The following is a 17,581-nucleotide window of genomic DNA, read 5'->3' as shown; positions in this document are numbered from 1 at the left end:
TTTACACCGTTCAGTTGGAAAATGGAAGTTCGAAGTCTAACATTCACGTCATTCACGTCTTATTACTTCCTGAATTAGAAAAAAGTGATTATTGTTTTACCGAAAACTGATAGCAATAAATTGAAAAATAGCATGATATTCGTAAGTTTTTAACTTCTTACTTAATTGCGTTTTATTACCTTCATCTATTGGGCCCATAAAAAAAAGACAATCGTCTCGTCTTGGTTGTTATGGAAACAAATTCAATAAGATTTTCACTTATTGTATGAAGGTAAGTAATTTTTATTTTATCTTAAGTTTAACATTATTTGTAACATATACACTAGGTTATTTACCGTGTAAACTTGTTACTTATGAGTTCTTGTTATGATTTTTTTATATATCTATCAGCCGGAAAGCACAAGATAACTTTTGCGTAAACGACTGTTTCGAAAAGTTCAATGCACTCTTCTTGATTGTGAATTCGACCATCGCAAATTTAACAGTACTTTTTATCAAAGTAAGAAACACGTTTGCTGATTTTCCCAATAAAAACTATTTTTGTTGTGAAACACAAATTTTGTGTTAATTCTTGTTCTTCCAGTTTAGATACGATGTATTTTTTTTAATGGAAGAGGTCAAAAGATATTTTTTTACAAAAAAGTTGGAAAAGTAATTTTTACAAAAGACATCGTGGTGAATTTTTCATCAGTCAGTAGCTAAAATGACCAAACACATGAAATATATCATATATGTTTCTAATATGAGGAGAACTGTCAACGCCATTATCGATTTAATTATTGGAAAGACAGTATCTATGTAGACATCCAGTATTGTGAGTGCCACTCAACCTTGTGGAATGGCAAGATATGAGCAGGCATCATGCTTAAATGACGTACAGAATTACAAATCTTCGATGACAGTATATCTAGTCGACCAAAGTGGTAGAAGAAATTGCCTAACCTTCAAGTCAATTATTTAGCGTTAATAAAAGCATATAACTTACCAACACTGAAGTGGAATTATGGAGAGGGTACTACTTTACTATACCGGAGACACCTATCAATGATTTATTTCGCAATTTTTTACATTGCTAACGTACTATTCGGCATTGTAGAACATTTCTTTAGGTGAAATAATGAATTTGTAACGAAAATAATGTCTATTTCTTACATTAACGAGTACTTACTGTTGTTCCTTATTTTCCACAAACCATCCACGGGTAGCCCCAAAAACCATTGACGTTAGCCCAAAAATTCACGATAGCCCCACGAACCATCACGGGGATGAGGTATGCGTACTAGGTTAGGTTAGGCCTGTTAGGTCAGGTTCCATTAGCACTCCTTTCGTTCAGTTTAGCATATACAGACAACATCGGTTTTTCTCGATGAAAGAAAGTACACGGAATTATTATAATTTTAACCCTTCACGTCCTGCATTCCACTTTCTTCAAGATTCCTTGTCGAATTACGAATTCCACGGCATCTTCCACACCCGGCAACAACTTCACGACAAATTCTCGACATGTCATCTTGTAGCAGCAGCAACAGCACGTATTGTGCTCTCGTGCAGAAAGCAAATGGCGGCAGCAGCAATAGCGCATCGGAAATAGATTTTCGTAGAAAACCACATGCATTCGCATTAAAATGGATCAAAGCTACATTCCCGAACATCAACAACGCTACAGAAAATGATTTGCGTAAGTACTTTCTCCTGTAAATTTGAAGAAATGCATCTCCGGTATAGTAAAGTGTTACCATGGAGAGTAATTGAAATATGCAAAGGGAAAGTTGGTTTAGGGCTCAGTTTCCTTTTGTTTTATTGTGATTTCATCATACTTCATATGCAAATTTTACATGGTTCGATTTCGATTTACATCTGTTAAAACATACTGCGAAGTTTTAGCGATTACTTACTGCATGTTTCCTTGACACTGCTTTTTCACTTCTATATAATTCTGTACTTTCAAACAGCCATTCATTTACTATCGTCTTGGGTCTCACTGCAGAACATGGGCTTCTTTTTTCCTCTAAATAGACGAACAAAATTTATATCCCTTGAAAGTACGTACCTTCTACTTCCATTTTCCGGTGTTCCTTTTACGATTACTATTATATTATTGCATGTAAGAAATGTTTTTCCTGCTACTAAAAGCAATTCATTTCTCCATTTGTTCGCACTCAAGTGTTGTGCGATAAGTGAGACCCTTCGTTTCGCAGCATTCGAGTTGATTTGTCGCTCCGGATTCCACCCACAGACGCACAGTTTATTTCATTATTTCAGAATAGGAATGCTTACAATGTTAGGTTAGGCCTGTTAGGTTGGGTTCCATTAGCATAAATACAATGAAAAATGTTTTTCCTGCTACTAAAAGCAATGCATTTCTCCATTCGTTCGTGTCCATATTGTTTACGCAGAGTTTCTTTCATTATTTCTTCGAGGAATGCCTACAATGTTAGGTTAGGCCTGTTAGATTAGGTTTCATTAGCATAAATACAATGACTAATTATTACTTACGCTAACTGAACTAAACCTAGCTACCTAACAACATGAGCATTTTTTGCTTTCACTAGATTTGTGCAGGAATATGCCGTTTCCTTCATTGCTACGATTTCAATACTGCCCAACCTGGACAGTTTTTTTTTTTTTTTTTAAAGATAAAGAATTTTCTGCACCTTAAAACTTACTTTTCCCAATTACTAACTACAAAACGTTACCAAAAAAATATGCACCGCGTTCTTCCTAAGCCCATATTCTGCAGTCTTGCCTCGTGTTGGTTACGAACAAATACTCTCATGGTTAGCATTAAAATAACACCCCTCAATGCTTTCTAAAGAAAATAAAGGTTCGAAATTACTTCTACATTCATTTCCACTAGTCTACGATACTTTCTGTCGCTTCTATCAAGGGAGAATACCTTGTCTGTGGGGAGCATGCATGGCAGGGTAAGGTAATTTTTAACCATAATTAGTCTTTCTGCTAGGAGAATTTTAAAAAAAATCATCAAACAATCTGAACCGTTACCATAAACCTAACTACAAAAGCATGTAGGTTAGGAAGCATTTATGGATATTATTTCAATGCTAACAGAACTACACCTGGCCCAAACTCAACTTGTTTATTACGATTTCATCATGCATTTTTTTACACGGTTCGAATTTTATTTACGTCTGTTAACACATGCAGTGGAGTTTTAGCAATTACTTACTGCATGACACTGGTTTTTCACTTCCATGTATTTCTATATAATTCTGTACTTGCCAACAGCCATTCATTTACTATCATCTCAGTTGTAAACTGCCCCTCTTACCTAGATCACATGTGTGAGGTATGAAGGGGTTTCCAGTATTGGTTCATGGAATCTGGTCATTTACTGTGCAGTGTTCTGGTGAATACTTTCTTCTTGATGTCAAATGTTTGAAGATTTTGTTCAATATATTATTTCGTAGTTAGGTGAGGTAGTTCAGGTTTAGTTTCCTTAGCATTTTAATAATAACCCAAAATGCTTTTGTTGTTAGGTTAGGCAGGTCAGGTTTAGTTTGCTTAGCATTTCAATATAAATTCTAGTTATTATTTTGGTTAGGTTAGGCAGGCCAGATTTAGTTCTCTTACAATCCATTAATGCTTTCTACTAAGGTTCCAATTCTTGTACATTCATTCCAACAAGTCTACAATACTTACTGTCGCTTCTATCAATGGTGAATGCCTTGTCCATGGAAAGTGAGCATGTTTGCATAATGTAAGGGAGTATTCACACCGAAGAGACATGTGACAGGGGAGTTTTACAACAAAGAGACAACATGCATGCGACACGTGGCAAACGACACATTTCTTTGCTCAGTTCGCATAATGGTACATATATAATTGCATTAATCAATTTATTAATTGCCCCAAAAAAGTAACAAGAGACATTGTTACATGTAAATTGTGCTGTAAAATTTGTGCAAATTATTGAAACTTGGGAGAGGCATGTTGTACACAGGAAAACTGAAATAATATGCACTGACCTCAAATTGTATATGCTGGACTTTCCAACCTGAATGAAGCGAATACCTAAACACTAGAGAAATGGTTATCAACCTTCATGCAACCATGTCCTGGTATTTTTTTTAAAAAGTCTCCTCATAAATACTTTTTCAGTGTTTAAGATTTTATGCATGAATTAACATGTACCTTGAAATTAAATATTGATAAATAAATTTTAGCATAAACATAAAGAGTAATAATAGTCTGATTCCATGTAGGATTGTTGACAAATATAAAAATATGGATGATGAAGTGGTAATGTCGTCTCCTTGTATAATTAAGTGGTCCTGGGTTCGATAACTGGTGGAGGCACACAGTGGCATGGGTGTCACTTTAAACTGTAGGTCGAGTCCTGAGAAGTATATTTGTGCATGAAATCGACTTGAAAAATGAAAACTTACAACTCAAATATGATACTGGGATTATGATAGTTGTCAACCACTTTTAGCAGATCCTTTCGCAGCTCAGTACAATTGATACGAGGGCACAGAATCAGGTCACGGCTCAGTGGTTGAGAAACAATGAACTAGAATGCTTGACCATGTTGACTGATCTATTTTGGACTAAAGTGCTTCCATATGCTGGCTTTTTCAAATAAAAGCAGTCATGTCGCAAATGGCCAAAACACGTTGAAGGCAAATCATAGCCGATAACTGCATCAATAAACTTGATAAAGCGAATAGAACATTGTGTTTAAATCTTAATACATTGTTAAAACATTGTACATATCGATACTTTCTTATATCAACAAATTAGAGGTTCAAACATGATGCTGGTTGGGCTCTCTTCTAGAGTCTAAATATAGCTCGTTGAAATGAAGCATTCACTGCGCATATGCAAACAACAAACTGAGGTGACACAATGCACGGTATTGAGAAAATGGTCCTGTCCAAGAGACACACGACATGCAACATGTGCATTTTGCCATGTCTCTTTGGTTCGAAAGGTTGCATTGATTACTGAGGGTTCACTTGCATGAAATTTGAACCTTCCTTAAAGTAAGGGGCACTCTTTGGATTTTGAAAAAGTTATTTGGTGAAAAAAAAAACACAAATATTAGGGAGAATTCACACTGAAGAGACACGTGAAACGGGAGTTTCACACCGAAGATACAAGGTGCACACGACACTTGTTTCTTTGCTCAGTTTGCATGATGGTACCAATATAATTGCATTAATCAATTTACTAGTTACCTGAATAAAACATAACAAGTGACGATGTTACATGTAAATCACGTAAAATTTGTGCTAGTTATTGAAACTCAGGATAGGCGTGTTGCGCATGAGAAAACTGAGAAATAACATCCACTGACCTCAAACTATATACGCAAAACTTTCGAGCTTTATTGAAGTGAATATACTAGAGAAATAGTTCTCAACCTTCGTGTCTGTTTGCCGTGAATTCTCCCTTAGGGAGAGACCAAGGTGTTAGTGGAAAGAGCAGATAGAGGAGAGTGTTAGGAGAATTCACACCAAAGAGACACACGACATGCAACACGTGTCGCTTAGAAGCAAACCCTCAGTAATCAATACAACCTTTCGAACCAAATAGACACAAAAAGCTGCACATGTCGCATGTGTCTCTTGGACTGAGCCTTTTTCTCAATACCATGCATCTTGTCTCCTCAGTTTGTTGTTTGCATATGCACAGCGAATGCTTCATTCCAACTAGAATCTGGAAGAGAGTACAACTGGCATCATGTTTTAACCTTAAATTTGTTGATATAATAAAGTATCAATATGTACAATGTTTTAGATTTAAACACAATGTTCTTTTCATTTAATCAAGTTTTTTGATGCAATTATCGGCTGAATTTGCCTTCAATATCATGTAAAGGGGCTGTGTTGTGGCCATTTGCAATGCGACTGCTGTTACTTAAAAACCCAGTGTATGGAGGTACTTTAATCCAAAATAAATCAGTAAATATGGTAAAGTATTCTAGTGCATTGTTTCTCAGCCACCAGGCTGCGACCTGGTACGGTACCCTCGTATCAACTATATTGAGCTGTGAAAGGTTCTTTGAAAAGTGCTTGACAACTATCATAATCTTAATATCATATTTGAGTTGTGAGTTTTCCGTTTTTAAGTCCATTTTATGCACAAATATGCTTCTCAGGACTTGACCTACAGTTTAAAGTGGGAACTGCATCACTATGTGCCTCCACTGGTTATCGAAACCAGGATCACTTAATTACAAGGAGACGACATTACCACTTCATCATCCATATTTTTATATGTCAATAATCCTTCATGTAATCAAACTATTATTACTCTTTATGATTTTGTCAGAATTTATTTATCAGTATTTAATTTCATTCTTAGTTACCGTAATGGTATTTACGAGGAAAATTCTTGGGCTGGGTACATGGCCTTTATAAAAATACCGGGTCATGGTTGCACGAAGGTTGATAACCATTTCTCTAGTGTTTAGGTATTCCCTTCATTCAGGCTGGAAAGTCTAGCATATACAGTTTGAGATCAGTGCATATTGTTTCGCAGTTTTCTCATGCACAACATGCCTGTCCCGAGTTTCGGTAACTACCACAATTTTCACAACGTGATTTACATGTAAGAATGTATCTTGTTACATTTTTTCGGGTGACTAGCAAACTGATTAATGCAATGATATTGGTATCATCATGCAAACTGAGCAAAGAAACAAGTGTCATGTGCACCTTGTATCTTCGGTGTGAAACTCCCATTTCACGTGTCTCTTCGGTGTGAAACTCCCGTTTCACATGTCTCTTCGGTGTGAATTCTCCCTAATATTTTTTTTTTCAACAAATAACTTTTTCAAAATCCAAAAAGTGCCCCTTACTTAAGGAAGGTTCAGATTTCGTGTAAAAATCATAGCCAAAATTTTACTATAATTAGTCTTTTTGATAGGAGAATTCCAAAATAAAACAATCAAAACGATTACCCAGCATTCATACAAAATTTTGGGAGACACAATGAAAGTTCCCCATGCATGTAGATATGTATTTCTCATGAATGGGCTTCTTTAGAATGTCACTCAAAATATTGTATGGTAAAAGAGGTAAAGTGCTCCCCTGTGCTTAGCACCACACCATGAAGGCCTATAGGGGGTGTGGCGAATGATCTTTAAGACTGATATTAAGCACATTTGCTGTCTTAGAGGGTAGATGAGGAGGAATGAATCCAGTATCCAAAAATGTATGTTTTGAGTAATAAGTCCACATTGTGCTAAGATAGGTTAATTGGAAATAAACCTACAGTTTACAGTAGGATTCGAACCACTGTGTGCAATATTCATCCACCAGGAATTTAACTTGTGGTCCTGTTATGGATTTGCAGCATGTCAGAGTAATGTGTATGAGAACTCCTGCTGCTTCTAGTTCCTGGGTGTGCTGTTTCATGTATTGTGTTTTGCTCTCTTAGAATGTTACTTGCATGGTAGATTACATATACTTTAATCACTAGAATAATGTTAAATTCACAGTGAAATTATGCAATTTTCCCCACAAATGCACATTTAAATGACGAAGCGAGCAACACCTTGCACGTTTGTTCTCTTAACTTGGCTCATATTGATCACTAGAGTACATGCTTACATTTGAGTATCATTGTAGGGGGAAAAGGGTAGCAAACCTGATTAATAAAATTAAAATTCTCTTAGTAAAAATGTGCATTATAACCAGTAACACTGAAGTGCATCAATCATTTGTGAACATTGTTTCCTCTGCAGATTCTGTAAGGGCTTGTTATTTTGGGACAAAATGAAGCTAGTATCAAAGCACCAACTGACTGTCGATGAACTGGAGAAGAGGAAGAGAGCGAGGAAGCTGTCTGTATGTATTACATGTAATTTCTTGAAATTAATTATTTTCTGTTGTTAATATTGAGCATTAGACTCACAAGATTCTTTCAGATCCTCTTTGCTACGATTGGTGGATACTATCCTTGTTGTAGCAGAGAACATAAGATTCAAAACAAGTAGAGATTTGTCTACAAAATTGTTTCTTTCAAAGGGCGGGATTTTATTAATGTTGGAAGCTGAAAGAAAAATAGGATCATAATATAAAGCCTCTCATTTGTTTTGTATATCACACACCAAGTGTTCTCATTGGCATCCAAAGGACAAATGAACAGTCAAGACTAATGTTCCAGATTCCATCTAAAAGGTTTAATGAATGCAAATAAATACTTCCTTTACATCTGCCAAACGAAAATACTTAACCGCTAGCAAGGAATCTTATGCCCAGATTTTCTCATGGATCTTGAAGCCAATGTTATTAAATTTCTTTGAGTGACGTTCTGTGTCCAACTGAGTGGTGGAGGTACAGTGGCAGTTGTCTAGCTGTGCTACGCATTCCCCCAAGATTCTCGAGTACAGTTCCTCTATTACTCTGACCTGAAAACATTTTTTTTTTTTAGTTATTTTAAATTGAGTTGTATATTATAAATTTCAAATGGAACAAATTGAGAAACAAGCTTTTTGAACAAAGACTATATGTGTCCATTGAACAATGATGTTACATCAGAAATTATCCTTTATGAACATTTGAACCTACATGTACACTCAAGAGTGGATATTGTTCTGTGGTGAGGCACGTTAAAATAAATACAAAAATACATGATAACCACATGCTTAAGTGCATGTAAGCCCACTTCGTGTGTGACAGTGGCATAGCAGCCGCAATGCCGGAGGGGGCGATGTTCTCCCTGAGCTCCTGAAATTTTGTTTAAATCCCAGAAATTCAAGAGATCCTTTAAGGTGAGCGCTGAACAGAAAGACTCGCGTATTTTGTCTGTGAACTCAGACTACACATAAACATATTTAGCTGTTGTACAAGTCAATGGGCAAAATTAATAACTTCATGATTTGGTGTTCATTAATATTATTGTTAATTCACATGTGGAGGATGGTTGAATGGGTTTTCGTAGACATAAGACAATGTCTGAGATGATAATCCAGGGTGTATAGGCTCAGACAGAGGGACACAACCAACTTGACGTGGGTTCCATCATAAATGTTGAATGAACTTACTTGTTCTCAGATGGTCATCAAGATAGAATACCCTCCTTCACATACATCATTTGTTGTAGACTTATAGAGTGTAAATTGTCAAAAGTTATGGACCCAGTAGGAAGAATAAGTTACTCAACCAGGTTTTTTTTTTTTTTTTCACTCAATAAACAATCATCAGCTTTCGCCGTTTCCTGCCTCTGGCTGGTTTGGCATAGAAGTCAAGCCTCCCCATTTTTTCCTGGTTTTCCACCACTCCTCTCTTTTCATGGTGTTCCAATTTTGTCCTCTTCTCCTAACACTCTCCTGTATCTGCTCTTTCCACCGACATCTTGGGCCTTATTCCCACTCCTTGTGCATTGTAAGCTCTTTCTGCATTCATCCTCTTCATGTGTCCGAACCATCTCATCTGTGCCTGATCTATCCTGTCCAATGCTTCACCACCACCACTGTCTGTTGGATCTCCTCGTTCCTTATTCTATCCCTTCTAGTCTTCCCAAATATACTCCTTAAAAATTTCATCTCCACTGCCTGCATCTTTCTTTAGTTTCTCTCTGTCATTGTCCAAGTCTCTGTTCCATATGTTATTATTGGCACGTAGTATGTGTTGTATATTACCTTCTTGCATTTCATAGGTACATCCATATTAATCTTCAAACACTTTGATATAGTCCACCACCCATTTGTCCTCTTCTGTTTACCTCCTCACCTATTCTTCCACGTCTCTCAATTATGCTTTCTAGATATTTGAAGCGCTCCACTACCCTCAACTCTTCTGTGTCAATCGTTATTATTGGGTCATTTCTGGCTCTGTTTCTTGTTATTAGCACCTCGCTCTTTTCTTCACTGAATTTCATTCCTGCTCTTCTGATTTCCTCATCCCAACTATCAAGCTGTCTCTTCTTCTCTGTTTCCCCTTATTACCAAGTCATCAGGGAACAACAGGGCCTTCATCTCTTCCACTTCTATCTCCTTCCCCAGAACTTCCATTGTAGTTATGAAGAGCAGTGGGGAAAGAGAGCACACTGGCATCAAACTTGGAAATTCATGACTTTTTACCAATAAGATTAGTTTTGCTGCCTTTTCATGTTAAAATAGAGCTAAGAAAAAATTCCCACATTGTCCACACCTGTTACATGTTTACACATTATTCCCAATTGGTAGCTATACTGTGACAAGCTTTTGATTTTTCTATTAACTTTCAACTGTTAAACACTTCAAAGTGGCAAAGAGACTCAATAGGAGGTGGGTAATAAATGGTGTCAGTGAGAGTTGCAAAGGTCATTTCGATCCCAGAAATAAGTTAGATTCCTTGAAAGTCACAGAAGATTATGTGATGGAGATGTGAATGATCTATGTAATTATTGATTGATTGAATTGAATTGAAAAATGTGAGTGCATCATGATCTTTTGGTTCACTAGTTTGCCATGTGCATTATGTACAAACAACAAACACATAATGATATCGAACTTTTTTTGCAGCTGGGAACTTTATGCCAGTTTGACCGCAAATGGAAGAAGCAGTTAAAAATGACATTTGATTTTGAACGAACCATAAAATTGAGTTCAATGATAAAAAAGGAGACCCGCCGAGTGACGTACTGGTTTAAAGGTATGCTTCAAATATATATTTTTTTTATTAAAGTTAATTTTACAATGGCACATAGCACATGCAATTCAGTGAACCTTTAGTGCAGAGGATGTACTGGGTTGTAATATTCTTGCAATGCAACTTTATATACCACTCTGCACTTGGTGGTGTAAATACCGTGTGGGAACAACTTTTGAGGGTCAAGTCCTTCCAATCTGCTTTTCATTGCGTGACACATTTTCAGTGAATAGAGTCTTGAATCTTGCACTGGTTCAGCCAAACGGATGAGTTTTTGGGGTTGAAGCACTAGCACCACCCACCTCAAGAGTTCAAGATAAGAGAGTTTGCTACCCTTTAAACTATTCCCCAAAACAGTATTTTCAAAAATATTTGTGCATGTATATCCAGTGGACTCTTTTTAATTTGAACTAGGATAATTCCAATTATTTGGTAATTTGAGCAATTGGCAATTGAAATCAATGTTAAAATTAGGTTAATATGTAATTCAAATTTTTGAACCTTTTATTTTGATATAATTCGAAGTTGGGTATGCAGAGACAGCCATAGGAAAGATAACATTTCTGTTTGCTGCCATGCAGTCTCAACCCCCTCCTCAGTACCATAAAATTGCCTATTTCTTTTGTGTGCAGGTGTTCATTCTTGAAGCTCTTTCCCCATTAACCAATGATTTGTGAAAGTCTTCATATCTGCCCTCAGTTGTCAGTCAATGTTGAAGTATGGTGCATTGAATCTAAAGCATTATAATAGAAAAATGGCAAGTAGGTTCGAAATGTTAGTTTCGCATAGATGTTTGCTTTTGCTTACGTACAACAGACCTGAAAATAAACACAACACTTGACATTTGTTCAATATCAGATACATGTGTGTTTTATGTTTTGTTAACGGCCAGTAATTTGGCCAGTGGAGAAGGCCATTCAAGTCCTTATTCGCTGGTCTTTATTCACGAGCCAAGTTCAGTAATGACAATTATTGATACGAGTTACAAGAAATTAGGACACTGAGACATATGGAAAGAAATTATTTAATGAGCTGTCCAAATACTTACATCATCTCATCACACTACATACGTTACCATAACAGCTGACTGTTGCTGTGAGTCGACAGTCCCATCATGCACTGGGTGAAGACAAGAGACAGTCACGTTCTGTACACATAAACAAACACTTATACTGAAGCACTTCTTAATAAACAATAAAGTTTGACTTTAGATCAAAGAGCACATGACTGTTCGCACTGAAGTGAAGAAGAAAGTCTCTTTTGGAGTCTTGTGTTGAAGCTTCTTACGGGTTCAAGTGATCTACCGAATACTGTTCGAGCAAAATACCTGCACGGTGGACATAAAAAAATAGAAAATACTATTAAAATGATGAAAAAGGAATGGGTTGTATGTGTAATTATAGAGATTCTGATTGTTGAACTGCTGTAATATGTGATTATGCATATACATTAAAATTCACGACACATGTCTTGCTGTGTGAATGTGTTAAGTCCACCAGTTAATTTTGAAGTCTGTCACTTACTCCGATGTACTGGTACTGTCCACTGAAGTTAACAAATGTATAAGAAAATGATATATATATTGATAATTATGTGCACGTATGGAAATACAATGAGTATGTGATTTTGTGTGTTAATGCATTTATGAATGTTTTCCATTTACTGCTAGCTTAGTTAGTGTTGTGGGGGAAATGTTTTTAGCTTGCACTGTAGGACCATACACAAAATAGGTCCAATACCCCTTATGTCTGTCATATCGATATTATGATGATTGTTATTCACAAATCCTTCACAGGCTGAGACATTTGTTATTTTTGTTGGGCACTTCTATCTATTACTTTTCCCTGCCTACCATGCAAAAGACCCAGGTTCGATCCCAGTCAGGGAAAAACTGGAATTTTTTCCACCTGTTCAAGCAGCTTTGGTGCCTACCCAGCATCCTATAAAGTGGGTACCTGGATGAAACTCTGCAGGGTAAAGGCAGCCTGTGGTGTGGTGCTGATCACATCAACCCCCCTCCTTCGGCTGTGATCAAGAAAGTGTGGAGCTTTAACTCCACACCACCTATAAACCTTCATGGCATGGTGAAAGCACAGGCGATTACTTCACTTTTACTTTTTTTTTACTTTGAAGATGAAACAGAACTTGGTGTAGTCTATTTAGCCATTATTTTTTTGAACATGTGGAGCACTTCTTGACAGTTTTCTCTACAGTCTGAATCTGAAATTTGTTTTGAGTCATCAAATTTTCTCCCCCCCCCCCATCCCCTCCCCCCAGTCTGTCATTTTGTGTTTAGATTACAATGTTAATTGGCAGTAATACAAACAAACATAAAAAAAGAAAGATTTGCAAGGGATACATTTCGCACCTAGTGTTTGAAAGTAATGCACTGAAGAACATTTTGAGCAGTTTTCCATTTATTTGCAATTAAACTAATTGCCATTTATACTGCAATGACACAGACTTATTAAGAGGAGGTTGATGAACTACTTAAATCCCATCAGTTTCTATCCAAATGTTATCTACTCTTAAACTATGATTAGGGTAAGTTTACTTTATTTAAGACAAGCTCAGTGCTGGTACTATCTTAATATTCACTCTCTGTTCCAGTACCACCATGGAATGCTTATGAAAGACTTCTGTTTCTTGTACCAATGTGCCAGAGTTCTCAGACCAAGGCTTTGTGTAGGTGAAGGTTATCCCTCTACCCTGGTAGCCAAACAACAATATAGAGGTGTTTCACCTCACCAAGAGACCTGATATCAACCCCGTGCTCTTGTCCTGCAATACCACCTCCACCTCACCAGAATCAAACATACCCCATACTTCCTTCTTCCCATTTTTTACAGTGATCCTGGCACCAGAGGAGAAGCTTTCAAGCATCCCCTCAACCTCAGCAACATTCTGGTCCAAAATATTCCATCATCATACAACCAGCACCCTACTTCCCACAGATACATCTGGCCCAGGCAAGAAAACCTTCCCAATCCTCATCACTTCTCCAAACCTCCAGATTCACACTGCTACTGATAACTTATCCTGTCGAAGAAAAATCCTTTATATAGCTTTACCTGCAACAACTGTGGTGGTTTTTACCTGGAAAAACACCTTCCTTCAACCTCAGGCTCAACAACCACTGTTCTTTCAACCAAATCCTGATTTCTATCTCCCCATCCACACAAGCAGCTGCAATACCGCGACTGCTTCTTCAGCATCTTTTTTCTACCACTGACAATGCAGCATGCCATCTGAAACATTTATAGAAATTTTCCAGTGTCTGGTGAGTGTTCCCTATTTATTTGTATTTTTTTAATATTAGTCATATACTGTACAGTCAGGAGAAATTTATTGTTTATGTGGAATCAATATAGACACATTTTTCATGAAATTTATATTTGTTACTGAAATCCAAATAATGGTAGAAGAGAACCATTTAAATACTGCACAAGGTTGTCTGTCAATAAAGGTTATAGACTCGACTCTAATAATTTTAGCATGTGTTTCAATAATTCCATGTAAATGGTCAATTTCTTTTGACTGCACATGGTGTGGGGATAATATATATTGCATGCTTCCTTCAACAACTTCAGGTGAGTGGTTTATATGAGGAGCTCGTATTCACAAGTCCAAAGGTTTAAATCCCAAGCAAACGTTCCTGACTAAAGTTCTCAAGTGTTTTCCCGGCCTCCCCGATGGTATCAAGGGGTCTCTGGTTCGATACCCACTGGAGGCACATAGTGGTTCAAATCCCACTTTAAACTGTAGGTCCAGTTCTAATTAGCCTTACTGTGCATAAAGTGGACCTAAAATACCAAATCAACCAATCAATTGTTTTCCTGATTCAATGTACATGAATGCTGAGATGACACCTTAAACAAATTCCTCAAAAATTTCCTTCTACCTCGATTTCCCTTTCATTTCACCAACTTCTCACATGAACAGTGTTAATTTACAACAGAGCTTATAACCTCTACCCATGCTATTCTTTACTTATATAATAGCTACAATACTGGGTGAGTTTTTTAGCTTGACACAACAAATTATTTCGAAAAGTATGCGTCTGATCAAAAAAAAAGTTCTGAATGAAATTTGTTCAAGTTTATTTGAAGGAAATAGTATTATATTAATATATTTACATTATATAGCATGTAATGTATGACAGTGTCATTTGTATTTCTTCTATATGGCTTGACCATAGCAACCTCAGAAATTTGTAAATTTTGCCCTACTTTTGATCTTTAATATTCTCCCAATTTCATATTCCATTGATTTCTTGGTAACACTGGTGTTTGCAGAAGGAGCTGTCGGGGCTACAGTCCCTCCTGAAATTTTAAGAAAATCAAACTCTTCAAATGAAAGCAGGAAAGAACTCTGGGAAAAGAAAGTTGTAAATGCAATCTTCCCTTACCATTCCCATGATTACCATTTTTATACACCTTAAAAACTAAGGCTAAAAATGGAATTATGAAATTGTGTGTATTCCCTAGAATGCAGCTATTTAATATCCACCTTTAAAATTCCAGCCCCTTCCGAAAAAAAAGTCCTGCATACCGCCATGGAGGTATTGAGTAAAACTTTTTAAATTATTTGTGACTTTCACTCAAGATCTGCTTATTAAAACTTAGAATTTAATAATGGCAGCCAAAGACTAATTATAAGGATTTCACAAAGAATTTGATTGAATTTTAAATTTGTTTTTTGCTATTACTTCTGAAATTGAGATTTTTAATTAATTATCTTTTGTTTCATTCATAGAGAGCTGATAGTGTATCATGTGAACTAACAATTTTAAATGAGAGAGAGAGAGAGAGAGAGAAAAGAAAGAGAGAGAGAGTAAAAGAGAGAGAGAGAGAGAGAGAGAAGAAAGAGAGAGAGAAAAGAAAGAGAGAGAGAAAAGAAAGAGAGAGAGAGAGAGAGACAGTCCCCTCTCTCTCTCTCTCTCTCTTTCTCTCTCTCTCTCTCTCTTTCTCTCTCTCTCTCTCTCTCTCTCTCTCTCTCTCTCTCTCTCTCTCAAAATATCTATGGGCACTGGCTTAAAATTTGGTATGGTGGCTATTCAATTACTTTAAATTCAATACAACTGATGTATTTAGATTTAATTATTGTAATAAATGCAGATTATCTTGGTAGGAGGAGAAAACATTAGAGATCTAGCCAAAGCTGGTTACAACTTACAGAAATGTTAAATATATATTGCACCACCCACACCCCTAGACTGGGGTAGTGCATGCTACCCCTGGGTATGTGGCATGTTTGACAATGATACAAAAGTAAAATTAGAAAATGCGCCTACAAAATGTTATGAATTTTTTTTTAAATGACTATAAATAAATCTCTTCTTCCTTCCAGATGAACCATAAGGAATCTATTGATCAGATTGGCTTGTACTGAATTTCTTCCTAAGTAGCATTTTTTTTTTTTTTTGTTAACATTAGTGCATATTTTGTCTGATCAATTCACACTAATTGTGAGCCTTTTGCATTTCATGTGAAATGTCTTTCAATTTTGACTGTGTATTTAATTTCATACTAAACACACCAGTGATTTTAGCTAGAAAAGTTTTTCCTTTTTTTAAATTTGAGTGTATAGTACCTTTGTGTCAGAATTGAGATGTCTCAATTTAGTTGTCAGTACTATATTTCATTGTAAAAAGATGATTAAATATCGTATCAATCCCTAAGATTATATGTTTATTTTATTTAAATCTCTCTGAACGCTTCACGTTGACCTGGGCATTCACTTGTTTTTCTCGGTTGTCTCCACCTCTGAGGCATGTTTACAATGCATTGTGTTGTGCCATGCAAACCTCCTGAGCATTCAGGAAACAGGTAATACTTCTGGTTATAGAGTCAGTGGTTTGCATGGTGGCAATTAATAACACGATTCGGCATAGAGGAAGAGCGCGATGGCCTAGTAATATAGAGGTGAGACAAGCTGAGAGGGGACTGACTTTTGGGATTGAGTCGAGAGAGAAGAGGTGGTCAGCAAGGCAGTAGGTGAGAAGTGGAACAACGCTTTGGTCGGCATAGTGGACAAGCTAACAAAGGACTTCGCATATTTTAGTCAGCTAAAGACTTCAGATAGACAGGTAATTATCCTAACACCCAGCCATGATTCAGGTTTAATGGTTCACAAAACCCAACGAGTGACCATTGTCTTTTCTGTAGTTTAGTTCCTTAGTGTGATTTTGTACCTTTCGCATTGCCAAGCGTTAACTCATCATGCCAATGACGAGTGGTCTCATCAGAGGATGAATGATGAGTAATTTACATCTCCCCAGCAATTAATTGCATAAACAACTGGTTCAGATCCCCTCATTCTTTAGAATGACACGTGGTGGAGTGCTTGAAGCCTTTTCATTTTTTTTTCGGAAATGAAAAGAGTTGCAGTTAATTTTTAACCAGTTTTTAAATTCAACCCCACCCCAAATATTGACACGTGGTCGAGGTGCTGGGATTTTCATTTATTTCACCATGAACTAAATTAAAATTGAAGGATTAGTTTTTATAACCAGTTTTAAATTCAAACCCACCCCAAAATTTTGCTCCCTTATTTAGTTTTTTTTGGTATGTCCTTGCCACAATTGATTTTGAAAATACATAGGGCTTAAAGGTTTCTAACATTAATGGGGGGAGAAGAATTTATATATGCCATGATAGATGTTGAGCTTTCACCTTGCTGATGAACTCGATGAAACATTAGACCAATTATTAGATATAGCACGAGGAACTACAAGTTTTAATTTAGATGTCAGCGGTCCAACTGCAAGTTCCACCCCCAAATTTGAACGTAGCCCAATATTAACTAGACGCCTTCAGCGACAGTTATTAGAACAACAGGAAAAGGAAAAGCAATTAGAGTACCAAGGTCAGGATATTAGAGATTTAGGCCCAACACAATCTGCAACTATGGCTCAGTCTCAGTTTGTTCCCCCAACTATTTTAGAGGGTATCCCATTTCAGGGGATAGCCGGGGAAGAC

General features: G+C 36.7%; 1 long non-coding RNA gene across 3 annotated transcripts; it reads left to right on the top strand.

Annotated features, from left to right (window-relative positions):
* Positions 1-50: 50 nt before the first annotated feature.
* LOC145984543 (uncharacterized) lies at positions 51-16,272 on the top strand. 3 transcript variants are annotated; one of them, XR_014441349.1, is made up of 5 exons: positions 72-271; positions 7,712-7,814; positions 10,475-10,604; positions 13,212-13,881; positions 15,951-16,272. It is a non-coding gene; the product is annotated as an uncharacterized LOC145984543 (long non-coding RNA). The 3 variants fall into 3 exon arrangements; XR_014441351.1 differs by lacking the exon at positions 13,212-13,881 and having other exon boundaries at positions 51-271; XR_014441350.1 differs by lacking the exon at positions 10,475-10,604 and having other exon boundaries at positions 65-271.
* Positions 16,273-17,581: the final 1,309 nt, after the last annotated feature.

This window comes from Lepisma saccharinum, chromosome 2 (genome assembly GCF_977018435.1).
Source record: "Lepisma saccharinum chromosome 2, izLepSacc3.1, whole genome shotgun sequence".
NCBI lineage: Eukaryota > Metazoa > Arthropoda > Insecta > Zygentoma > Lepismatidae > Lepisma > Lepisma saccharinum.
The sequence above is the reverse complement of the archived record's forward strand: the minus strand, read 5'-3'. Positions and strand labels throughout refer to the sequence as shown.